This window comes from Nothoprocta perdicaria, unplaced genomic scaffold (genome assembly GCF_003342845.1).
Source record: "Nothoprocta perdicaria isolate Ctin4 unplaced genomic scaffold, notPer1 scaffold_20, whole genome shotgun sequence".
NCBI lineage: Eukaryota > Metazoa > Chordata > Aves > Tinamiformes > Tinamidae > Nothoprocta > Nothoprocta perdicaria.
Window position 1 is genome coordinate 3,125,884 of NW_020455205.1, and position 26,879 is coordinate 3,152,762.

Here is a 26,879-nt window from a genome sequence, read left to right on the forward strand (position 1 = left end):
TGTTGTGAAGAGAGGGAAGGAAATAGCCTGCAAATCATTCACAGTTCAACATCGAGCTGATCTTTGTGGAGATGAAAACTTGCTCCATAGCATTTTTACCTTGTGATTCGGAGGTAAAACGCTACGGGGTAACAATCAGCTTTGAAAAATCTCCCTGTGACTCTGTTTTCAAAGTCAAAAATGGAGTATCAATGAGAACACACCACCCCCCAAGTGGCTCCCCTCCAACTTCATAACCCCAATTTATTTTTGACATTGCACCATAAGACTGAAATGATTAATCTATAATAGATTATCTCACAAATCTGCTACAGAGGAACAGAGGATGCGATCTGCTCAGGATTTGGCACACTAGCGATGGCATGTCACAGTGAAATGTTTAATGAATACTGCACAACAGAAAAATAAAATGGGGAGAAACTCAGCATATTGGAGAGAGGCTTCTGTCCAGGGGTGACTGTGTGAGGGAACCCAGACTCCAACAGTCATGTTGATCACTGAACTACTACTACTAATTGAGCAAATCATTTCCATCAACTTTCCACGAAGACTTCTCTATTCTTAGGTTCAACACAACCTACCTTGGGCTTGCTTTTCTGAAGTGCTAAGCACCTATGACATAGGAAAGAGGCGTTTACCCCACCTTAGATTGCCCCTGGGAGGTCACAGGATGTATGTTACAGAAGTGTGAAGTGTAGTTACTTATGGGAAGTGCTGCATGCCTGGGGGAAACACCAATAGCTGGGTGATGACACCACCTTCTTGTGCTACTGACTGTTCACCTGGATTTCAGGGAGTAAAAGATGTTTCTGAGGAACCTGCTGCATAATTTACTGCACCTTAAAACACCACTGATAAACCGCAAGCCTATGGAACCCAGTTAAAAACAGCAAGCATATTTTCTTCTGGAAGATGGGCACCTCTTGGAGCAAACGTAAAAGCTCCAAATTCTCAAAACAGACACAGAACCATGTCTAGGTAACAGGCATTTTCTAGTGACATTGACAATGTAGTTGAAGGTTTAAAAAAAAAAAAATTATTTCTCTTTTCTTTCATCTTAGAAATTGTTTATGAACGCCAGCAATCTGAGGAAAAAAAACTCATCTGCCTGACCTCAGCCAAGCTCTGGAGAGCAACCACCCACTTCAGAGTGAGACTGCCAATGGCAGGCAGGGTAAAGCTTGGCGATACGGTTATGGCTACGCCACTCGGCGACACCTTCCCACTGCTAACGCTCCAATTCTCCTTCTGCAACTTTGTACTATTTAACAAGTAACTTGAGCTAAACAAGATCCTCTAGCCCCTATTTCCCCTGTCTTCAAGGAGATTTACCTGTGAGTCCAGGCTGTCCTTTCTGGCATCGGGGACTGAGCAAAGATCTCCTCATGGTAACAGTAGAGCTGGCATCACCTCTTCCCTGGGCCTGCAGGGACTTCGCCTTGGACAGGTTCTGCCTTCTGCCTCCTGTCTGGGGCCTGCAAGGGTCTCCATTTCTAGGCCATGAGCTCAAAAGCAAAGCCAGCTCTTCCCTTCGAACAGCCAGCTACCAAGGAGTAGTTGTCTCATGATCTAAACTCATGAGTTGAAGAAAAACTGCAGGATGACATCTCTCATGGAAGGCAGCAGTCCATGGACAAAACCCCACTGATGGGCAGTGACCAGAGGGTGTCTAAAATAGTTCAGGATATTGTCCCATGAGCCAGGACTGCGAGCTGGACATCCTTGACAGACAACACCAAGGCAGCTATAGACAGTTTTTTCTACAGCCCCTCAAAGCTCCTGAAGATGCAAATAGCTTCATATTAGGGTGACTTTCTGGCCAAATCATGTGGGTTTTGTTTGTTTATCCTGTGTGTGGCAATGACTTTTTTTTCGCTTTTACACAACGGCCAAACAGACTACAGTTTGCCTGGAGAGAGCTGACACAGTCCAACTTCTGTAGACATGTGCAACATAGCAATGCACAAGAACACAAATAAATCCAGGGAAATGAGAATGCTGCTGTCACCAATATTCCCTCTTTTCAGGCCTTGTTCTTCCATAGCACAATCAGGATTTGGTCTTTTTTTCCCAATCCACTCACTCAAGCTACAGGGACAGGCTCAATTTCTTCTCTTTTGGGCCGCTCCTGCAGGGAAGTAATTTGACTTCCCTTCATGCTTCTTCAGTTCTTTAAAGTTTTGACGGTGTACTTTCGCAGGATTTTTTGACTGAGAAGATAACAAAGGCGGCATTAACAGCTAAAATTCAAACAGGAAAAAAAATGTCTGCCAAACAGTGCTTCGTGCTTTGTGGGAAAATGATGCAATTTTCTTTCCGGGCCATTTTATGAGCATTGCCACATCTGTTGTCTCCATCTCTATGTCTCAGCACTCCTGACCACAGGCTGAGGGTTCATCCAGCCCAGGGATCAGGGGAAGGAACACTGAGGTAGGGAGACTGATGCAGCTTAGATTTACTGTGTCAGGTTTCACATCTCAGTGGAAAATATCAGGGGTCTTGCAGCCACTGAGTGGTCAAAACCACTGTCTTGTGCTGGGGCAGGTCTAGGGCACAACTCTGGCCCAGAAAGTAGAAGGCAGCCAGGGCCCTTGCTGAGCTCACTGCCGGCTTCCACGCCTCCCTTCCAGCCACTAAGGAAGGGCTGTTTTAAAAGGAGTTGTGCTTACGAGGCGTGTAACTCCTCTGGGGATTCGGGGTCACACCAGCACCAGGAAAACAGGCCCCCAGAAGAGCTGGCACGCGGGCAGGTGTGCACACTGTGCACAGTGCTGGTCCCGCTGGCACCGAGTCCCGTCCCCGGCGCTAGCCTCGGCCCGGCGCGCGGCGGAGCCCGGTGGCAGCCGTCCTGGCTCCGAGCGCGCTCTGGCCCGCAGGGCTTCAGTGGTCTGGGTGGTAGACTGTTTTTAAAATATAAAGAGGAATGAACTATTTTCCAAACAGGCAGTCTGAGATCAGCTGGGTCTCTTTCCAGAGTCCATGTTTTCTTTGTTGTTGTTTGTTTGTTTTTGTTTCTTTTGGTTAGAGGCAGCAATTATAGGAATAACGTGGTTAGATGATCTCACTACTGTGAACTCTCCTTGCCTGTGTGTTTCTAAAGGTAACAATTGTAGATGCTGACATGTCTACACTTTGGACAAAATAAATGATGTAACAGTAATAACAGGACGGAGCCATAACAAACCCACCAAATTTCCATAAATAAAGACTCACCCATTAAATCACTAATTATTATTCCAATTCTGATCTTCAGTTCCTCAAAAATGAGCTGTTCAGGAAAAAAAAAAAAAAAAAAAAAAGAAAAAAGAGAGAGAGATTTGTTAGTCTAAAGCAATGTTAAAACATGTGTCCAAAAGTAATACATTTGTTTACTGTGGAACAATCCTTCTGTTATTACAAGAAAATGAGGACAGGAAAAATAAACCTTATCCAGTGAAATCATACATATGAGAGAAGAATCCTTTGGAAACTCTCTCCCAGAAATCCCAACCTGAGCACCGAATGAGGCAGACAAGCATTAATGAGCAGGAGGGCAGCCTTCATGGGATTCCTGCCCCTGTAACGCAGCAGAATTACAAAATGGTTGGGCATGAAAGAAATTACAGATTTGTTACAGATATCTGGTGCTTCAGGAGACCTCTCATTCTGCATACAGAAGTGAATCAACAGTAGAAGCATTTCTGAGCTGCTTGAAGATTTTTAGCACTGTCTCAACTTCTCTAGAAATTAAAATCTTTCCAGGCTAATAATTTTGTGTCCTTGGAGTTTAGTTACTTTTTAAACCAAAACTGTATATATTTCAAATTTGTCAAATTTGACTGGACAAAGCAGTGTTAAAAATTCAACTGCACTAATTACTAGCTGAGCAGCATAAAAACCTCTGAATAAATGTCAGTCTAGGAGATAAGCTCTTATCTTAATCTAATGACTCCACAGACTTAATTTGTCAAGCCAGCCTAGTTGATGAAAAACAGGTTTCTATTCTCTAGCATTAGCAGCCACATCTTTCCAAATCTTTGAAGTTGGATAGTAATACCATCAGTGTCATCCTGCAAAAATCTTGTGACCAAGCCAATTTCATTCCTATTGTCCTGTTACACTAATTAAAGCTGTTTTACCCCTCTTAGTCTGCATTAGGTGAAAATGATGCCAATTTATTTTTACATTTGTTGCCTTTTGGGTTCATCACTCATACCCCCCACTCCTTTTCCCTCTCTCAATGATCTGTTAATATTTGCAATGCTCTTCTGCTATCAGAAAGCAATGCTTTTTAGCAGGCCTCCACAGCCAGCACAGTGCTATCCCAGGAAAATTCCTGTGGAGCAGGATGAACTCCGCAAGTGCGTGTGTTTATTTGTGTAGAGAAGAATAATTTTGAGCTCAGGCAGTGAATGTGATCTTAAAAGATGACTTTAGGTTTTGAAAGTTCTTTCCTAAAGGAGCATTTGACATATTTAGAGCTAAATGCACCAAATGTTCATACTGTTTGGACAAAGTGGCTTAACAAATAGAAAAGAAATTGGCTACAGTTAATGTTTCCAGTTCCACTCTTCAGCTAACCCTTCTGACAGGGATCTGGCAAGCCTTTTATGCGTAGTGCCCCAATTCAAAGGATACCATTTAAGCATGGTATCCTTTATCCCAATTCCCAATATTTGAACAGGGATATGTTTGGGTTAGAAGAGTTACTTGGGAGGCAAACTTTATTCTCATGATATCCAAGAAGATTACAAGTTAAAAAAACTTAAGGAAAATAACAGGGTTAAGGTGTGACCTACCAAGGCAAATTATAGAGGCCAGGGGTCAGACCTGACTGCTACTCTGGCCTCTGTTGACATTAACATTATTAACTCCATTGACATTAAATATATCAAGCTGGATACTCACCCTGCTGTACATTTCTTTTACAACAGGATAATTCCACTGACTATAGTAGAATTACACTGGCAGGTAACCAGTAAGATGGAGTGGAGAACCAGGCACCTTTTCCCAGAATTCTTCCAAATATCCTTCGTATCTCTCAAGTATACTTTTCCAGTATGCTTTTCAAAATTGCTAATGCTCAAACATCACTGCTGTCTCCCCTCCAGCTCCTCACGCTGTCAGAAGGGCTGTTGGAGGTAGCAGCATGTGTGTGCAGTTCTGAACATTTTGGGAACCTTCAGGAGCATTTCACTGTCTGCTGTGACCACTCTTCTGGATAACACAAACGGTCAGGTTGTTTACATATGGTTTGTCCTTTGGGTAGAAAATGCTGCCTCCTCCCAAATCCAGCTTTCATAGGACCACAAGATAGGACCATATGATGGCACATCAACAAACGTATTTAGGAGCAGGCCCACTTCCATGTTCTGTTTCACAGGCAATGGTGTAAGCATGGTCACCTTCTTCAGCACTTAGGAGCCAATTCCTCAGCAGCCAAAACCTTTGAGTCCCTGCACGCCAACTATGTCTCCCAGGAGGGCTTCATGTGCAGCGAGGTAGCTCCTGCACCAGGAGCTCCTGCACCAGGTTAGGAACATGGAGAGGGCTGGAGAAAGGCTGCAAAGCTTGGCATCTGCAACAGTGTTTTGCAGCATGAGTTGGTTCTATACCTGGAGTATAAAGCAATGCTAACACCCGGGTAGCACACCACTGCTGATGAGAGGTGCTGTTGGCTGAGCTTCGTAATACCCTTTCTTTCCCTTTTCAGAACCGAGCTAGACAAAGCAGCAGAGTAGTGCCACGTAAAGTAAATGTGACATGGGAAGACAAGGCAGGTGGATAAGTTAAAGTCACATTCCCATTGATATTTAAGTACCTTTGCATGCAGATCAATGATCACTTAAGATTTTTTTCTAAGCTTCCAGGCATCTTGTCGCCACCAGGAGCCAGGAACACACGAGCTTTTGAAAATCCCTGATTCTGAAACATACTTAAGCACTGCTGCCTGTTGCTTAACACTCCCTCAGATCTAGGCCACTAAACTCTTTGAAAGTACTGGGCTGCAGCCAGTCTCTATCTGACCCTCTAAACACTTAAAAACATCTGCCGCATGTTTGGTGCATGGTCTGCAAGCTTGAGGCCTCATCAGACCAAAACTTAAATTATATCAGTTGACTGCATCATGAAAGTGTTTCATTTATGCTAGGGCTATGGTTTGAGATGGCCTCCCTGGCTCCTGTAAGAATTAATGGATCCTCATTTCTCTTGCTCTGAGTCAGGGTTTAAATCTGCAGGCCATTCCCAACGCAGCTGAAACAGAAAATGAACACTGAAGTGAGATTTTCAAAGTGACATTTGAATCCCCTCTCTCTGATGAAATCCCACCTATTGATCCAGTCAAATGGCTGTAGTCTCCATGGGTCCATCCTGAAAAGCCTCCTCAACTGGCTTATTACTACAATTCTTCAGGTGCATCGTGACTCTCTTTCAGTAGAGGACAGCTTCCTGCTAATCAAATGGAAAAAGTGAAAACTCCCAGAGACAAAATCCTAGTCATTGTGAAAGTCATGGCAGAACTGCCATGGACATCAGGGTTCACATGTATTTCTGGACTTTATTTCAAGTTTGAATTTCCATTAGAATCCTTATTTCCTGACTCTCGACAATCTCGACTTAGAACAAGGCAATTTATCACCATTTCCTCGGTATCTTGACCTTTGATCCCCAGCTCACAAAGCAGCCGAGCCTTTAGGGGCGGTGTGCTATGATCAGGCCAGTTTGAGTTAGACTGTCTATAATCAAGGATATTCCAGGAGTCTCAGTAATCTCTTGGGTCTCCTGCTCCCTTCTATGCCTTCTACCACCTACTCCCATCATCCTCCTATTATAGAAAAAAAAAAAAAAGAAAAAAGAAAAAAGAAAAAAAATATTCCTGCTGTAGTCTGCAAAGATCCCCTGTCATTTGTGGACTGTTGCCTAAAAGGAGTGCAAGTGCTAAGGAAAACTGAAACCTCGTGAAAGAAAAAAGCTGTGTGCTTTGTTACAGGAAAAATCTTGTGACACTGGATCCAAGGGCTATGGATCCAGACCAATTTGACTAGCAAAGTGGAATAACTCACATCTAAAGACAAAAAGGAGCCTGCTGTAATGAGATAGAGCAGTATGGAGTCAGCTGTCAAGCTTGAGATTGGTATTAATGAAGTATAGTGTGGACAAGCCAATAATGAGCTAAGGCCTACAGTGAGTTTTCAACTAGCTGGAGACACTTGGCTCAACAAACTTAACTCCCTATGTTGGCATCACTATTGAAGACAATACAAGAAAAGTCTATGGAAGTAGTGTTTCTTTCTTGATTTGCAAGAGCGTATCATAGCTCTTATGGCTCATATATGGTTGCATGGCAATGTGTGCTAACTTAGATGTCTGCCACAGGGTTTTAAATGGTCTCTGAACTATAATAAAGTTAATGGCTTTGATGCGGCATTCATAAAAGGACTTGTTTGTCAATTCTGCTATAAATATAGGAGCTCAACAGTCTTCATTCAATTTGTCTGGTAAGAGAAAATCATGGGGCCAAAGCAGCTAGAAAACAGTCTGGGTTAATATCAGACTGGTGTGAAAACATAATATCTGATGACTGAATTCCCAAACTTAACTACATCCATGTCTCATTCTTTATCAAATAAAAACACTCCATTAAGTGTCTCCTATTACCTGTGTTTCTAGAATGCCCAACTCCAAGGCATGTGGGTGGTCCTGTCCATTGGATTCTTACAAAAAATCTTACTTTTCTGAAGCATTTACCTGGAAAAAAGAACAGGTAGATTAAAATAGAAACAAAATGTAAAGAAACTCCTAGCTTACTAGAAGCCACTTTGTTTCCAACAAACATTGCTCCTTACAGTCAATCTGCTTACATCTTCTGACAGTAGTACCGTGGCCACGATAAACTCCCTAGCCAGTCAAGCTAATGCAAGCTGGTATGTATGAAGAGCCAAATATCCACAGCAGCCTGCAGAAGGCCTGGCAGGACCTTGAAGGGTGTTCTGTAGGGTGCTCTTGAAACAAGAGAAGTGGAAAATTTTGGTGTGCACTTACCAATGCCAAAATGAAAAGGGATAGAGCTACTAGCATGGGGGAAGCCAAAGTTATCTCCATGTACCTACAAATACCAATAACTATTTCCTCTGGTCCTCATAAGCTGTTCCTCACTCCAACACTTTTTTTGCCCCCTCTGGGAGATAAGGCAGATAATATGGGGGGAGGAAGAGCTATATAATTCTTGGGACTAACAGAAAAGGTACCCAGTTAAAGGACTTAGCAGGGGGGCTCAGATTTACTTGCAGAGTCCCTGTGTGTCTTTTCTCGCGATCAAAGCAACTGTGAGAAATTGTGGTTTTCAATTCATTTTTTGCATATGGGAGAGAGGATGGCTTTGTGCAATGGCTGTTTAAAAATACTTCAAAAGAACTTGAATCAGTCCATGGCTGCACTATATACAAATTAAAATAATTGATTTTTGGCAGCCTTTTAGGAGATCTATAAATTAAAGGCATCACGTTTCTGATACATTTTGGGGGCCTTTATTTTATGTTGACTTTCAGAGTGCCCTCCCTCCCAGAGCTGGAAGGCAGCCATCAAAATCAAGAGCGCTTCTCACTTTCCTTCGCTGTGCCCTCCTGTCACAGGAGTCACTGGGTCTCCTTCAGGAGTGCCCATGGTCCCTGTGGCCCCTGGCCCCATGCCAGCTCTGCACCCTTCCCTTTCATTTTTACTGTGGGAACGTTATGTGGAGAAATAGGGGCTGCTGAGAACCCAACCAGAACAGCCCCGCTGGGCACTTTGTTTCTCTCCCTCTTTCTCCATCAGTAGAAACTGATACCCACACCCAGCTTGTGTTGCACCTGGGCTGTCCCCATTCTGCGTGCTCATGGCGATAGGTTCAACGCTGCCTGTGATGACCTAAAAATAGCTCTCAATTAACATTGCATTTCAAGAATTGGAAAATTTCCCAGAAGTCCATTCTTTTTTCCTTTTCTGTTTCATTACATTTTACAGTAATAATACACAAGCCTGTAGAAAACATGACGGGTAATGAAAAAATGTAATTAATATAAGCAGTGTAAAGCATTTTTTTCCCTCTGTTGTCCTTGCAGAAAATTACTGCTTTAAACTGAGCAGGATGTGAAAATGCATAAAGCAAACAGTAATATGCTGTGGTTTGTAAATATCTTATGCAAAATAGTTAAGTCAACTGCTGTTTATTTTTCTTACTTTGTGTCACAAGCTCTTACTTTCTTTTGTTCATTACTTTCATTTCTTTTTTTTCTTTTTTTTGGTTTGCTTTCTTTTATCTAAAGGAAGTCACTGGGTTAACCATATTTTTTTCTACTACAGTTAACTCAATCAAACGCATAGGAAAGACTACTTTGTCTCTGCTTACCCTTTCCTCCTGTTAGCTGGCTCTGAAATGCAACATAGATCGCAAAAGTATAGTGAGTTAGGTCCTCAATATACAAAGGATCTGGTATTACTGTTTGGGGATTTAAAAAAAAGGACCCTTTTATCCCATAAACAAACAACCAATGACCCCAAATGCTGCAATAGTACTGCTGCAAATTAGCATTTCTGCAGGATCTTGTAGCATTTTTATAAGGCTGCCTAGTCAGAGGTTTGGAATGGGCTATGAGCAATAAGCAGTCAAAATTAACGAAGATGGCACAGTACAAGCCAGCTCTCCTTGGGATATTTCTTTCTGGCTATCTGTAGAACTTGTAATATCCAGCAATATCTGAAGGTCACCGCCGAGTTTCTGCGCTGCACTACAAAACAGCATTCCAAACACATCTTCTGCGGCCAGACAAGAAACTGCTTATGGTTTATTTTCCCTCCCCCCCTCCCCACAGCTGACATCCAGCATTAGTTATTGTTTATTTTTGTCTTGTTCCTGGTTCTAAAGGTTTCCCTTATGGTCCTGCTTTATGTGAACTTTCCGATATCACTCGGGGCTTCTCTGCCTCGTCCTCCCTGAAGCAGGCAGCTCCCCTGTGAAGGTAGGTTTCCCAGCTGAAGCTCTGTGCCTCTCTCCTGTGGCATTCTGTGCAGCCATTTGGAGTCCCAGATGTAGGAAATGAAATAATCCACGCTCATACAGTCATGAAAGTGCCCATCTGGCACACAGGAACATCACGCATTGGAAGCACACAAGCGTGAGCTCACTTTTGTTATGGCATTTCATAAACAGAGATGCAGCGAGCCAGCAAGTAAGGTCCTTTGGATAATAACAATCGCTTCCACCACACGTTGTATTTAAACATAGGAGAAGGAAAAATCAAGACAAACTGGAAAGATTTGTTCTGAGGAGAAATTTCTACTTCTAAACACTTTCTCCCAGTGGTCTGCTGTACTTACATGTCCCTGGCTCTCTTGTGCTCTCGCTCGCTATGTAGATGTAAGACAGTGGTGACAGCTGAAATGTAGCCAGTTAACTCTTGGTTCACTCTGAAAGCTCTTCTTCCTCACTGCTCTGCTAAAGGAAGAAAGGAAATATTAGATCATACTTACAAAAGTGAGTTCTATAAAAACAAATTGCATGTTACTGCCTTCTTATCACTACATAAAACTCACAGAAACAGTCTAATAAATGACCTCACTACTCAATTTTGAAGTATACAAATTAAAGACAGCAACAGATAAGCCAAGAGAGATTAATGTACAGTGTGTGTGCCTGTATATGCGTGTATGCATGCCTGTATGCGGATATACCCATATGCTGTTGATACTCAACCTCTGGAATTATAATTAGAAGAAAAGGCAGATGTGTAAATTCATCTTGCTGGGCACTGTATACATGTTGCAGTAGTCCCTGATTAATTCAGGAGTGGAACACTATTTCCTCCAAGACACAAGGTTTCTACGGGGATATGTTGCCTAATAAAGGGGTGGAATACAAGGAAACAATGAACAGCCCAAAATGATGGACTAAGTTCAATATCAGTAAGTAAAAAGCAAGGTTATTTATATTATTTTAGCTTTGTAAAGTAATTGAAAAAAGACACCCTAGGCATTTTGTTGAATGTTGTTGCATGCTGTAAAAAAACCTTGGGATGTATTAAACTTCTGGAAAAAAACACCATTAGCCCTTCTGACAGTGCTAGATCTTTTGTGGGTTTGCTCCTCAAAGGGGTGAGAATTTTTAGGTTCAGGGAAGAGCAGAGAGGGATGTCATATCTTCTGAATCACTGCTGGAAAAACATGCCCCCTACAAGTGGGGTCTGGGTATGCCAGGGGCAGGGACCACTCTGTGATTCATGATGATTATAAATTATGGATAAAAGTAAAAGAAAATAGTCTCTGTATTTTACATGAGCCATTTTTGTATTGTACTTGGCAAACAATATCTGGTCGAATATATTTTAAATAGTAAATGCTAAGTTGGGAAAACAATGAGATGTTTGTAAATACGATAGACCATTATAATATACTGCTTCTCATTTGAAAAGTCATTTGTGCAAGAAATGATTATTGACCCATGATATGTAAATGATTGAAATGCAGAAATTAATATTTGGGTCAACTCATGTATTTTTCAACCATGAAATGAAAAGCTCAGTATTCACATTCCAGTTCATACATGAAAGCATTACAGCACTATTACTTGGCTATTGTATTAATCTATTATTGTCTTAGTTAATGATATACAGAGTTATATCTTTACTTTTGACTGATCAAAGTGTTGCTGTGCGACACTAATGTTTCAGTCCAGGAATATCCCTTATTCTGGACTCTTTTTGTCCTGGTGACAATAAACCAAATTCATAGTTGATGTAAGCAAATAACCAGCAAGGTTTGGCCCTAGTATATTCTATATGTGACATGTGCGGGACTGGTGCATCGCACCTCCTCAGACTGCTCCCACTGGCCTTCATTCTCATCTCGTTCACATGAGCTTTACACTGCTTTACATAGCAGGTTGGGTACCCACAAGGCATGCAAGGCCAGTCACTCGGGCTCTGCCTTTCTCCCCAGGGTGCCCCTACACCTGGAGGGGCAGCACTTGCACCTCAGCCCGTGCTGCTCAGGGCCCTGTGAAGCTGCGAGGGGCAGCAGCTGTTGGGCAACGAGGGGCCAGCTTAGCGAGCGACAGCTGCCGTATGGACAGCTCTTGGGCTACTCTCCATCACAGCTGATTTCCACTGGCTACCAAGCTTAGCTGGGCTCACTCTGATTTAAGCACAAAAAGCCAAATCATTCATTAATATCCTATAAACTGTGTGTTCCACCTTCATGGATTTTCAAGTAAAAGTAAACACAGTGTCATTCCTTGTGCCATGAGTCCACTTGATCTGGACTCCTTGTTGAGATGTATAATTTAAATACAAATAAGTGTAGGAGTGAAACCTCATTCACAGTGATATTGGTGATAGACAGAATAAATGGAAAAGGGATAGGTAGAATAAAATACATAAAACCAGAAAGCAAAGCTCACAGGTAAACCAGAATTAACCCGTGAAACACAGTACGTTTCATGAAATGACTCTCGTATATTCTAATGGCTACAGTGACTCAAATGGGTTAGTCTGAGGTAGTACTGCACCAGGATTGCTGGAGGGCTCATTAYCGTTAGACACTGTGCATTTATTGGGTCATGCTTATGAGCATGGACTTTTTTTCTTTTAATTATAGTTATATTTGCTTATATTTTATAGACATTTTATGTATATTCTGTATGAGACCTCAATATTTTTGATACAAGCTATTTTGAGCAGCTTTCAACCACTTACCTTTGATGGATATAGACCAAGCCTTACCCATCTTGCTAATAAGCAGGTCCCAGTTAGACAGCACTTTTGGGAGATGAGGAACACATGTGGCCACCCCAGGACTCCATGACACAGGGATGGTGACGAGGTGGCAGCAGTGCTCCTCAGTGCTATGGCCACTGCCCCCCCCCCCCATGAGAACCAGGTGACAATCACGGTGGCTCCAGCCAAGCCTGGCCCTCTAACCCTGAGAGCAAAAGTAACTGCAGGACCTGAGGCTCTCTGAGCATGTCAGGAACTTGATGGGAATACCTCAGAATAAACACTAACAGTTTAGATAAAGCCCCCATTTTAATTGTATCAATTCTGCCAATTAATGATAATGGAAGAGCAGTCCAATTAGCTAAATAGCTAATAGTTTTATCAAGCAGAGGCTGGCAATTTAAAGCAAACAAATTCTTTCTAATTTTATCCCCKTGCACACCAAGATGTTTAAAGGATAATGGGGGATCCAATAAAGGATATTGCTTAAATAGAGCTACATTTAAATTGCCTAATGGCTTTAAGAGTTTTACCCCAATTAACAAAGAAGAAACATGAACTTTCAGTGTTTTCCAGCATAATACCTAAAACCATCATTAAAAAAAAAGAACAATGTATTCTCTAAAGAAGGGTAGAATGGAAAACATCACTGACACTGCCTTTAAAAATACTGATTTTCCCCAAAACAAAGACTCCACTGTAACAGCAGAGAAAAAAAGGACTCTCCTGTCTAAGTCCCAGTATATAAATCATCTTCAAACTATAGTCATTAGTTTTAACATAACTGCGGATTTGAATAAAGGAGATTGACCCATCTAACATATTTAAGACCAAATCCTACTGTTACCTAAATCTGAAATAAGTTAAGGCTATTGAAGAGAATCAAAAGCCTTTTCAAAAATCAATAGCTAGAACAAATTCCTCATGATCATAATTTTGTGGATAAAAAATCCATTAAACTGATGTCTTTGATTGCTATTAATGAAGCGATCTGGAACAAATCCAGAATGATGCATATGGATAATCAAATCTCTCATTTTCTCACGTTTTAGAAGGCCCAGATTTGGTGCTTGATTTATGGAGATAGTGATGGACAAAAGGCACCTTTCCTTCAGGCCCTGGGCTGCCCAGTGTGGACAGTGGATGGCACAGACCTGAAAAGGAGCTAGAGGAGTATGTGCTCAGAGAACAAGAGCTCAAATAAAAGAGCTTCCAGCACTCACCACAGATCCCCAAATACATCTGCTCCTCTGCCAGTCTTGTGGAGGCCCTTGCAGGCTGCAGTGATGGCTGAGCTGGCGCCATGGAGGTGGAGGAGAGTGCTTGCAATGGGAAATCTCAGCAGGCTGACGTTGCAGTCGGGACCACGTTGGGGAAGCAGGTGTTGCAAGGGAGCTGCTCTCACTATGTGCACGCAGGTCCATCTCCTATGGGCTTGCTTTGCTCTCATGACAGCTTCTCAGACATACCTACTCCAGAGCCTGCAGGGTGGGAGTGGTGTGTCCCTAGGGGACCCACGGTGGTCTTTCTCACAACAGTCCCCTCCTCTGAGGCTATGCTTTGCAGACAGGAGAGTCCAGCCCCTCATCCTCAGCAGCCAACTTCAGGGCCTGTTCCCACCACCAGTCTCTCTACCGCTGGCTACCAGCACCTTGCCTGCATGCTCGGCGAGCTTGGCCTCCCTTCCCTCCCACTCCTGACTGCCTGTTTCTGCTCCAGCAGCTCTCTTACCTGGTGCCTTGGCATGTCCCTGTCACTTGCAAAGGAAACATTCCTATTCCAGGTACCTGGAAGTGTCTGAAAATGCATGATACACCCCTGCAACAGATTTTGAAAATTTCAGCAGAAAGTCATTCATGCTAGAAAAAAAATGACATAGTTCCCTTTCGTGACTTTGCTTTTTTGTTACCTCTAGGGCATCTCTCTGGGGTAGATGCCCACCTCCTTCAACCTCCCTTATAGTCTGAATTACCTGCAGTCTGGGAACTGTCACATCCTACACAAGGCTCCTGGGCTCATGTCACAGGGCCAGGATTTGGCCTTCAGTCTCTGAGCAACAGTGATTCAGTCAGAATTCAATAAAGTGCTYGTATTATATGAACCTTGTAGAAATCGATTTTTATTTGAAACCAAATTTTAGGTTTCAAGCAAGAACAAGAAAGTTAGATATCAGGTCAGTATGATTTGTATGGGTATCACACTAGGTCAGAAATATACTGAACTTTCACCTTTATTATCACTGTAAATTAACTTTGAGTTAGGTTTAATTTCACAGTTTTAACATCCCTTTCTCCCTCTAACCAATTGACTGCACACTGTGAAGTTGAAAACACAGTTGCCTTTTTTCACTATTTTCAAAAATAGCAGGTGCAAAAAGGTGTTTATAAGGCTGATGTATATGTAAGAAGTCAGCAACAGAGCCATCTGTCTTTCTATTACCTGAAATTGTATATAAAAACTTTCATTCCAACTTCACAAACAGCTAACAGTCCCCTATTGCTCCCATCCCTGCAATCCATCTCTTCATTTAACCTCCACAGAAACTTGTATAACTAAAACCTACTGCTTCTGCTACAGGTTCTGTTTCTACCAGCCTAGTTGTGTAAGGTTGTAGCAAACTCGTTGCATTCACCATCTAAAGACGCCTCTTTGTCCTTGAATGACCACAGGTCATATAAATTACTTCATTTCTATAAGACTCCATGCAACTGGAATAGAGGCTGTTTGCTTTCTACACTTTGGAAAAACGTTGTAAACATAAAAACCCAAGACCAAGCACACTAGTTCGAACAATGATCCACCTACTCCTGCACTTTGTGTCAGGTAATTAGCAGGAGTGGATGTTTAGAAGTGGAAGGTCAGAGGTTGCTATTTCACTGCTGGCATGTGCCCTCCCAGCAACTCACGGCTCAGGTAATCTACATGTTAAGCTTGTTTGGACCTGCTGCTAGCTGGGAGGATTGGGGGGTTACTGAAATCTTCAGGCTAGTCCAGAGGCCAATTGTTGGCAACTCTGGAGAATACATGGAGACTGCCTTTACCATTTTAGAGTGTCTCTATATATGTATTACTTTTAGAGATCTGAAATGATACCTGTAAGTCATCTGGACAGATCACATTCATTTTTCACTGTCTACAGCACTGAAGAGCTTTCCTCAAATCCTTTAATGTGCTTGAATCCAAATGGTGAAAGCACACCAGTCACCAAGAACTGTCTGAAAGGAAATGAAGAAAACTGTTAGGTAAATTGGGTAGTTTCACCACCAGCAYCAATGTTCCCTCCTGGAGATGGGCGAGAGTGACCATTCACTACTGAACCCTGGCATCAGAGATAGGTATTTATTAGAGGAAATGTGCTAAGTCCTGGCATCCATGAGACAGCACAGRATGGTGGAGCAGGCTCCAGACCTGACCCAAGCTCACCAGTCCCATTCCAGCCTGAACAGATGACTGCYTGAGGCATCCATGCCAACTCTGGAGCAGCTCTCCCGCACAGGATAGACATCTCTCTTTGAATTAAGAAGCATCCTTGAGATCCCCTGACAGATCCGGCGGAAAGATCTGACATGGAAAGGGAAGTGCCTTGTATCTATCCAGTGCCCAAGATGAAAGGAGCAGGGAACGTGGCAGGCGTCTTTGAGGTGTGCCTGCGTCCACCTTGCAGCAGTGGCCTGCACCAAACCCAAGGAGGCTGTGGTGCAGGGCACTGTTCACTACCTGGTCAAGTGATCACTACCTAGAAGAATTCTTCTACGATGAACTCAGGCTAGCAAAAGTGAGGGGAATTCACTGCTGCCAGCCGGAGTAACATTTTTTTCCCCAACCTCGTTAAGAGTTTCCACCAGTGACACCGATGGGCAACAGCAAATCAAAATCACAGTACTTTCCTTAAACACCTTTAGTCACTAGTAAGCTCCGGGAAGTAGACTGAAAAATACAAATGTAGTTATAAATTCCATTAGCTTTTCAGAAACTGAAGGAAATTTACCACAAAAGGTGAAGAAATTCTCCTCCTGGTTACAGTCATGTAATTCCAGGAAAGCTGTCAGGGAAGCACTAACTCAAGGAAAAGAATTTGCTCGGAGCTCTGGAAATGCATGTTAGGCTGTTCCAAACAGATAGAGCTATCTCTATGTTGCGCAAAAGAAAGAGGGAAAGACTTTTTATGATGTTCTACCCTATAAAAGAAACTCGAACACATACCTTACATTTCTAAATAAATGTGTTACCTGAAGAATAGTCACACACCCCCTCATTTGCATAGGATTTGGTATACATCTGTGCTCTTCAATAGATTATTCCAAACTTTGAGTATTTCATATAATTAATGTCAATATGCTTGGCTTATTTGTTATAAAAGAGAAGCATTTCTAATTAGCCTTTTTGATGTGTTAAACTTCAGCATTTCTCCTGAGTGTTTTCCAAATCAGGTCTATTTTTTTTTTTAAATACTCCTGCACCAAGACACAGTGTGAGGAGTGTGAGGCTTATGCCCCACCTAAGTCTTATTCTGAAGACAGTTTAAATTGCATGGAAGTGATAACTAGGCTTTCAGTCTGTTCCTCAACATGGGGGGAGTTTCACCTTCTACAAGCAATGCCAGGACTCCACATAGTATAAACTGGCCTTGTGACAAGGCAAACATTACAATTTCCTGCTAAATTCAACTAATGCTTTCATATTTCCATTTATTATAGGGACACATAAAGTTTACTTTATAAGTGAAGCAAACCCTCTTTGCCTTCGCTCAACCTCTGGACAGTCTTCTCAGAAGAGCAAAACAAAATTGACTTTTCCTTTTTACTTTTTTTCTTTTTTTTTTCTAAATGAAAGTCCAGACAAACTCAGAAATTTTTACCAAGGCAAAATAATTATCAGCTACAAGTATTGGAAGACTGGAAGAGTAAGCGTATRGACGCCAACCTTTTATCACTTATACCTCTTTCCCTCAGGAGAAACTCAGCTTTGGATTTACATTTGAATAAAGCAACTGCACCAGACTGACTGGCCATCTATTTGAAGTAACAGAAATATTTTCCTTTTACTTTGGGTCTTGGATTAAGCGCTAAATGAGATCAGTCCTGGAGCTGATCTGCAGAGGCATACAGGAAAAGAAACTTTGCTTCTCTATTAAAATGGACAAGCAAAGTGTTTTATTGAGCACTGAAATAAGATGTGATATTCAAAGACAAGCTTGGGTTGTTTTTCTTTATTGTAGAGCTATTATTTAATAGGAAGAAGCTCATATATCATATTATGGGGTGCTTGATCCTGAGTAAAACTATAGCACCTTCCCTTGAAGCAAGGAGGCCTTATTTTACAGCTTTGGCAAGACTGCATACATGAGACTTATTGGTTGATTAGTGAATTCTAACAAGAATAGCAGATTCCTAAAACTTTGGCCAAATTGAGTGATTTTTGGTTGTTCCAATAAGTCAACATTGCTGTGGAAACCTGGAAGCAGCAGTCAAGTATTTGATGATTTATTTAGTAGAAGTCATCTAGTAGCTAATTGCCTGCAATTTTTAACCTCATTCTTGTTCATTGTTGATTCTTCTTTTGCACTTTTCTCCTTGAGCTTTCTTACATATCTGCATGTAACATTTCCAGACGGCAGTTCAACTTTATCACAAATATTTTTACGAACTTGCCAAGCCACATCCAAGATCTTCAGACTCGAAAGTAAAAGATAAAATCATCCTCAGAGGGCACCTCACCCGTCTCCACCCAGGCACATGAAAAAAAACTCAGCTTCAGGCTCCAACATTTTACATTTATAATGAGTCAGAGCTCTGTGATTTTTTTTTAGTGATGGAATTTTCACCTTTCCATTCTTTTGCTGTATTCTTCACCTTGGATCCGTATCAAAAGAGAGAAAATACTCGTTTGCCATGTGACAGACCCATGCACTCAGCCTATCTGCACTGCAAATCTCACTGTCTCTGCTGTATATGCCCCGGTTGGCTTGTCACTGCTGTGCCCATCAGTGTCTGCAGATGTACCCCAGGCAGAATGAGGGATGCCCAGCTAGTAGGTATTGGTCTGTGAGTGGAGAAGACTTTGGTACCACACTGGCAATAAGTCATAGAAGAGATCACAGGTAACTAGAACACTTAGGACATTTGAACCTTGTAACCTAGATCTTTCTGGTTAATATCCAAGAAGAATCTGATTCACTCTGTTTCTTTTTCCACCACTGTTTAAAGATGGCCCTGGTAGAATATTTAAGCCATAAAAACATTATCATCCTCCTAAAATTTCTGTTTAATCTCACGTGATTCTTTGTGACTTAGAAATTTATTTCTGTTCATGGTCTGCATTCACTATTCTGGCACGTGATTCAGCAATTGTCACATGTCCATCTTTGGGTAGCTTCATGCCACTGGAGGATGAAGTGCTCTTTCTGTCTCCTATTTGTATGTTTATGAATAAGTCTGGGTCCCTTGGGAGATGAAAAAATAATTCTATTTGGGTAAGATTATTACCATAATCTACAATGGTCCATGCCTGTGGGAAGATATTTTTAAAAAGAATAAGTTCTATTTTGTTAATGCAGCCATTGTTTAAATGTAAAATATAATTACAGTACCCACCCAGGGTGTATGTTATTGTGTAATTTCATAATACTACGTCTAGATGAGTGTTGGCATTCCACCTCCGAACTTACCACACCCAGGAATGCTGGTATTACACAATTACACACATCCTGTTGACTAATTACATAGTAATTAGTATTTTTAATATTCAAAGATGCATTCACATTGGTTATGCAAGTTTTTTCTGTCACAGAAAATTAAAAATAAAACATAACAAATATATATACTGAACACTACAGGTCAGAGCTTACAGAGCATAGACTTATCTTCCAGAAGTCATAATATAATACTTCATACTTCATACATTTTAAACACGTTTGGCAATCCTTCCCTGCTGTTACTTTAGGTAACACCTGTTTTATAAAACTGTTTGCATTCAACATAGCTAGAATTTCTGTAGTCTGCCTACTACTGAGTTATGATCACTTATTATGACCAGTGATAATTTTTGGCTGAGGTCCTGTGCAGTGCCTCAGGAAGGTTGTTCTCTACAATGGCAGTTCTGTGAGAAATTTGAAAAAGGTGATCTAAGTTAGCAATTACCTACAAAAATATCTCAAATCCTGTCATTTTAAGTGCCACTGATGAACCCAAGCCATTTGGATGTGGAACACACTGTCCTGATCTGGATTTTCAGTTCTTCCCACAACAGCAATGACAGGCCAGGTGTAAAACCTAGCTCACTATTTGGATTTGGCAGGCTTTAAGATCACCGGCTTTTTGTTGCAATCATGCCTTAAAAGATATACCTAAAAAGAAGTTGTTTAAGGAAACTAACTTATAAAATTTGGTGTTCCTTAAACCAGTCACAGTTTACAGAAGATACAGAAGGGCAGCTCCGGGCCTTGCCCTGGGCTTTTTTTTTTTTTTTTTTTTTTTTTAAATTAAAAGCGTATCATACCTGGTGTTTCCATGGTGCTTCTGGCCTGACCTTCCTCTAGTTGTGCACACAGACCTTTCTGGCAGCAGGGATGGAAAACATGGAGTGTGCTCCCATCTCCAGCTACTCCAGCTATGCCAGTAGCTCCATGTGCTTATGTGGTTGCTAGAAAACAGGATAAAGCAACTGACACCTTGCAGGTAACTTTTTTTTTTKTCTATAAATTTTAATTTTAACTTTTCAATCACTGTGGCTGCAAGTGGCATTTCAAGATCTTGAGGGCAAATCACTTCCCAGGGGCTCTGCACTGGGCTTCCTACCTGTTTGTCTTTCCATGAGGCAAACATGTTTCTTCAGGGAGCAGCTGCCTGGGAAAGTGTTCATAAAATGTGGTGCCTTGGTGGACACAATTGGCCAAATTCCTCTTTTCCCTTCTACCCTAAAGAAAAAAAAAAAAAAAAAGCCACAACGAACTTACATGCTTCGCTATTCCCCCCGTCCAAGAGAAAGAGCGCAGCTCATTTGCACATATTATTATTAGCAGCACTGAAAATAAACCAAAACAAAAAAATTCACCTGGTCTGACAACGTGAGGGCCAACTTGCTTCCTGATGTGATTTTAAATGGCTGAGATATTAAAACACTGAAAAACAGGGTTTATAATGGAAATACTGACAGACTATTAACTATAGCGACGCTRCTCTAATAAATGGAATGGCCTGTCGTAATCTCTACTTCATAAATATGCAAATACAAGGCAGAGGATTTGCTCCAAAGGATGTCTCTATAATTTTAACTGACCTTTACTGATACTCAATGAGCCTGTTGCTTCTGTTTTTGAGCATCAAATGGAAAGCACAGGGAATCCTGTCTCTCTACATTCAAGGCCTACTCCTGCTCCCATTAATGTCTATGGCAAAATCCTCACCATCTTCAACAGCAAAAAATCTGGCCCCAGAACATATAAAATTTTAGACTTTTGGCATAAAATTGAACTCTTGACTGTACTTGATTTTAATTTTGTTCTCATCTGCGTTAATTATTATTATATTAATTCTTCTGTTTGGGAGAAATTAAGCACACGTTCGCTTCATGTGTCAAAGAGCGTGACCTGCCAAAAAACTCTCATTTGTTCAGTGATAAACAGGCCATCATCACAATGATATAAATGTTGAATTTTATCCAGTTTCCTGTTCTGGACCAAATGGAGGTAAATCCAGTGACTTAATATTTAATAACCTAAATGTAATTTCTTTTTTCTGCCTCACATTGCACAGTAAAGAATTGGATGGCTAGCAGTTTTGCAGATTCCCAACCCCTAATTATTTTAAGCTATTCATCCTGGTATCTGTCCATTGAAGCTCAGCCAAATTGCCAGCAGGGGAGAGATCTGTCCAATCCAGGAGCTAAATGAGTCACTGAGAGTCAATCTGTTTTTTTTCCCTTGCTGCTGGGATTTCCTTGGGTCCTGGCCTCTCTCTGCTCCAATCACATACACAGCTCCAGGCGTGGGTCCTCTTTGGCTTCAGCTGCCTCCTGTCTCCCCATGTCTGCTCTGCTCATCACAGCTGCTGATGGTTCTTGCCGGCTGCCGCAGAAGACCGAAGCTTCCACCGCACCGCTCTTAGAGGCCCTGCTCCGGAGGAAAATGAAGACATCTTGGCCTTGTTGAATTTGCTGCTGAAGTAATACATCAGGTATCTAGATGGAAAGCAAGCCACATGAATAAAATTTGTCATCTGGGTTAGATATTAATTTATTTGCCTTAAGTTCTGGGAACAATATTTGCACTTTTTCCAGAGAACTCGGTTAAGTTTCGTAGGAATTGAATACTAATATAATTTCTGCAGCATGGAAAACAAATATGGAACAGAGAAAAAAATAGAGTCATCAGAAACATTAGCTGCTTAGCATTAAAGTATCTGACAATGCTGAAAATAAAACTTATAAACAGGAACATTTAGATCCTAAGTATTCACTAAAAAGCAAATTCCTTGATTCCTCCCTTTTAGGGTCAGGATTCAATTACACAAAAATATGCAGCAGACTTAAGGACTGCATGTAAGATTAAGATAACTGGTATTTCATGGTAAATGATTAAATTAGCTGACACAGTTTCATCCTGAACTTTGCCATTAAAACTGACATTTTTGTGCCATGTACATTGTAGGCTGCTGGCAATCTAAAATGCCTTTCTTCTTTCAAAGACTTTAAATAGCTAAAGAACCCTTGTTCTCTACTCTATTTGCAAATGTGTGGAAAATATATCTACATCATAACACGAGGAGCTAAGCACAGGTCTTGCTTTTCTCCTCACCCACCATACAGATACCTTAAGAAAAGGCCAAGGAAATCCCAAATGCCCAGATTCAGCTCTGCACTATGCACTTTAATCAAGACATTTATGTGACTCTACAGAGATGAGAACAYGTTGTCCTCCTCACCATGTGTAAGAATAGAGAAATGACAGAAGCCTCTTACTAAAAGTTTAATTATTCCTAGTATACAATTCTAAACCACTCTGCTTTATTCCCCTTCATTTCAGGCTTGCTTTTTTACACTGCCAGGGAGCTGTAAGAAGAATTTTGATACAATACAGAGTTTAGGACTGGGTGGATGCAGTGTTGCCRAAGCTGGTGGCTGTAGCTACTGCCCTTCAGCTGAGATAGCCAGGGAGGAGGAACTCAAATTCCTTTGCCAAGCTACCCAGCCTTCAAAGCAATGCACATGCACGAGCCACTGTACACAGCACGAGACGGGGAGTCTCCTCAGACACCTGCACTTTGCAGGAAGCCTGTCTGCAGACCCCCACACCGTGAGCAGGCACAGCAGCTGGGTRCACAGGGAAGCCTCAGAGGCAGAGCAGAAGTCCAGGAGGAGGCTGGACACCCACACTGTGCATCCCGAGGAAAGCCCGAGAGCAAACACAAGCACATGGGCTCTGGCCAGGAGAAAAATCACCTGCGACCGATAAAATTCTTCTAGTTGTTTAACTTGTCCTGTAAGCAGAAGAAGAGTTCTTGGTCTTATTTTTTTTAAGTACATGCTTACAAAAAAGCAATGTGAGACTTTCACCAACAATCTCTCCTCAAAAGTAGAGTAATTTTGAATATCTCCAACTTCTTAGCCAGCAAGTTCAAAAGAAGTAGCTGCAACAATTCAATACGGGTCCAGAACAATGGTCCAGCTCGTCTAGTCTTTCAGGCAAGACCTCACACACTTTTGAAAATGAGGCGATAGCAATGACAATTATTATCATTATAGAACCATCCTTTTGAGGGGACATTTACTTCAGCAGTCACAGGCTCTGAAACTTGAGCCGTTATGAAGAAGTCACACATGCATCACATACCTCTTCCTGTGCACTGGCACAAAGATAAAAAATCTGCAAACACTCACCAAACGATTTGAAGGGGTAAAGACATGTCTCTGTACTGCAACTTTGAGGAAGCAATATCTCTGCAGAAACAGGTAGCAAAAGCTCCACAGACACTAAAGAAACTGTGTTTTTCACTCCAGCAGAGAATCTGGCCCTTTATTCTTATTGCAGACTTATCAGAGGTTTATACATAACACAAGTGTTATGGCAGAGCTACTGGATTCCTTGTTAGCCCTAAACAATTGAGCAAGACTTTGGACTTCTTTACTCTTTTCACGTCTTGGATCTTCTGTTAGTTCTAATACAGAACAAGAAACAGCCTTCCACACAGCACCTTCCCCAGGAGTTAAAAATTGCAGTTATACAATACTCACACAGTCACACCACTATTATCAAAGGATGACTTTCAATGAAAAGAAACGGCCATGAAGACAGTTTCATTGTCTGAGGACTCATGCAAGTGCTGAACAATGGATCTCAATCTGATTATCGAAAAATCAAACCTGTATGACCATCTCACAAATTGTGTTATTCAATTAAAACTTCCCAGCTCTCCTACATAATTTCTTGGCTTTTGTATATTCTGCAAAGGATATAGCTACTTTTACTTCTCTTTGTACATTTTAAACTTTGAAAACCCTTCACGGCAGAGGTTATATGAATCATCTAGCTTTTCCTATTTCAAAATGTTTCACTGATCATTCATTATTAACTGAGGAAAATGAAGATAGCTATGATAAATTTTCATCTATCTCCAAGTATTAGGAAGGATATGAAAACATCTTGTTCATAGTACTAACTTTCAGATGACATATGAGGGTACAATCCCACTTCTTTTCACTGTCACATACAATCAGACTCTTAACAGCCCAATCAGTTATTACTATGTATTCCCATTCCTAGGAACTAAGATTCTCAGCTTGGGATGGCATTTATCAAAAATGCATTCAAACAATACAGCAGTGAGGGGCCTGGGTGCTGGTGGACTGGAAGCCCATCCATATCACAGATCAGTATCCAAACTGACATCTTATTTATTTTTTTTTTGTAACCAAACATGGGTCTAAACAACTCTGCATACTCAKGTATCTTCCTCCTGGTGTGAATGCTCTGCCAAGAGGTTAATAACCGTGTGGGCCCTCACAGATCTGGAATGGACATTATTTGATACATCCCAGTAACTGATATTCTGTAACTAAATAAATAGCAATATAACTGTATATGATACTTGAAAATACTATGAGAAATCAAACCTTTTCAAGCAACTCACTACAGACATTAGAAATAACCTAAGGAAGATTATCTCTAATCAAGGAGAAAGAAGGAACTGGATCTTCTCCATTAAACTAAGATCCTGGATACATCTTGCTTCTCATCATTCTGTTACAAAGACAAAACTGAAGTTTTTTTCTGGTTTTGTTTTATTTTGAGATTGGATATAATTAAAAAATGCTTCTTAAAATGCTTTCAGCTTCATTACAGCCCCCTGCAGGTCAGATTCCTCAGAGTGGGAGAGTGTCAGGTCACTGGGAAGGGAAGCAGACATGGGACAGAAGTTGTGCAAAGCTCGTTGTGGACTTAATAAGGGCTTGATTTGGTACCAATGAAATCAACAGGAGCTTGGCTCACATTTGCAAAGAGAGATGGATCAACACTTTATGCCAGCTGTTCCCTGCTGGGTAAGGGTAATCCCTTTGAAACAAAATATTTAACTTGTTCACATTCTGTTGATGCAAGAAGGCTTCCCAGGATGAGGCTTTCATGAGAATTAAAAGGTGTGTCTCATTTTTTTCTACCAAATGCCTCTGTTCCTCTAGTATATATTTGCTGAAGCAAAAAATGAGAAAGTTGTGAGTAGACACGTGGGTTTACACAAAGCTCCACAGCAATTCAAGTTACCGGGGGATCGTGCGCTTGTTCTGCTGGCCGTGACAAGGTGGCCAAGTTGCAGGCCTTGCAGCTTCCTCAGCTGGGAGACGCCACTAGGAGGAATAAAAAGCTGAGGTGATGGCTGGGAGAGAAACAGCCGAGACCCTGTGGGCAAATGGGAAGAGGCAGTGGCCAAGAGGTGGGGAGTCATGAAGAGCAGAGCTGGAGAACATCAGCAGGGAGGCACGAGGGGAGGGAGGGCAGAGGTAGCATTAAAAGCAGACGTGTCCATGTCATGCAGTCTGCATCCAAGTTTAGTATTTAGTCTCAGTTAATGTTTGTAGGTTTCAGGGGGAAAACGAGGTTCTGAAACAAGGAAACTGCCCAAGGTGCTCCACAGATCAGCTGCAAGCTGCCTATTTCTTGCTCCTCTATACGTTAGCTGAGTTCAAAGCTGGTGTGGAAGTTGGGCCCCCTTGCTCCACCTTTGGATTTCGTTCCCTCCCTCTAGCCCCTCTGGCTGAGATCCATTTGGCTAGCAGACTGGGAACATAAAGTCTGCTAGGTTTTAATAAGCAATTATTTAGTTTTAAAAATCCCTTTAATTGCATTCTAATGAGATTTCCATAAAATTCAAAGTCCTCTGCCTCCTCCTGGGAACTTTTGTTTACTCCATAAAGCATAAAACTTTTTTGAAAAGCTCTAGAAGACTTCAAGAGAGGAAACTTCCAGAGAGAAAACTGTTGGTCTCGCAACCCGGGAACTGAGCTTTCATCCTCCAGAAACAGAAAACGTATGGAATCATTTGATCTTAAGAGACTGTGACATTTTTATAGAATGAAAGGAGGAACTGAAAGATGCAGTGACAAAGCTGGGAGCTGCATCTGGCTGCCTGTTCCAAGGAGCCCTCTCTTTATAGATTTTTATGGCTCTCCTAGCCCTAATATTAAACACTTGACCTTTTTGTCAGATACTATTTCAGATTATTAGGCTGGATGATTAGTTACTAAATATACCATCTCTAGTAAATAGGAAATTGTGTAGTTCCATGCTTCAGTCTAGACCTTTCAGGTATTGCTCCCTTGGTATTTTATACGAGAACACTGAGTCTCCTTAGATTAACTTAAGGCACTTGGTAAGCAAGAGATGCACAGCATTTTCATGCAGGGCTTGGGGCCTTCTGAAGCAGCACTACTAAACAAGGATGTCTCCTCTCCTTTATACTCCCCTCTCTCCCAAACCAATGGTTTAAATGAGAACATCCCAAATACTGTGCAGTCAAGTATACACAGGTGCTAACTCATAAATATCAATTCCTACAAATACAGGTAGTTACCTTTCAAAATTCTGTAAAGTAGCATTTTTCAAAAGACTGTACCCTGAGATTCTCTGCAAGCGAGACGTTAACTCTTCTGTTCATCCTCCCT

General features: G+C 41.5%; 1 long non-coding RNA gene across 1 annotated transcript; it reads right to left on the minus strand.

Moving 5' to 3' along the window:
- Positions 1-1,409: 1,409 nt before the first annotated feature.
- Positions 1,410-21,705, minus strand: LOC112946240. The gene is made up of 10 exons (XR_003249188.1): positions 20,781-21,705; positions 20,525-20,643; positions 20,226-20,369; positions 15,822-15,943; positions 14,460-14,546; positions 10,336-10,453; positions 7,639-7,728; positions 6,310-6,432; positions 3,214-3,268; positions 1,410-2,210 (listed from the first exon to the last, which is right to left on the minus strand). It is a non-coding gene; the product is annotated as an uncharacterized LOC112946240 (long non-coding RNA).
- Positions 21,706-26,879: the final 5,174 nt, after the last annotated feature.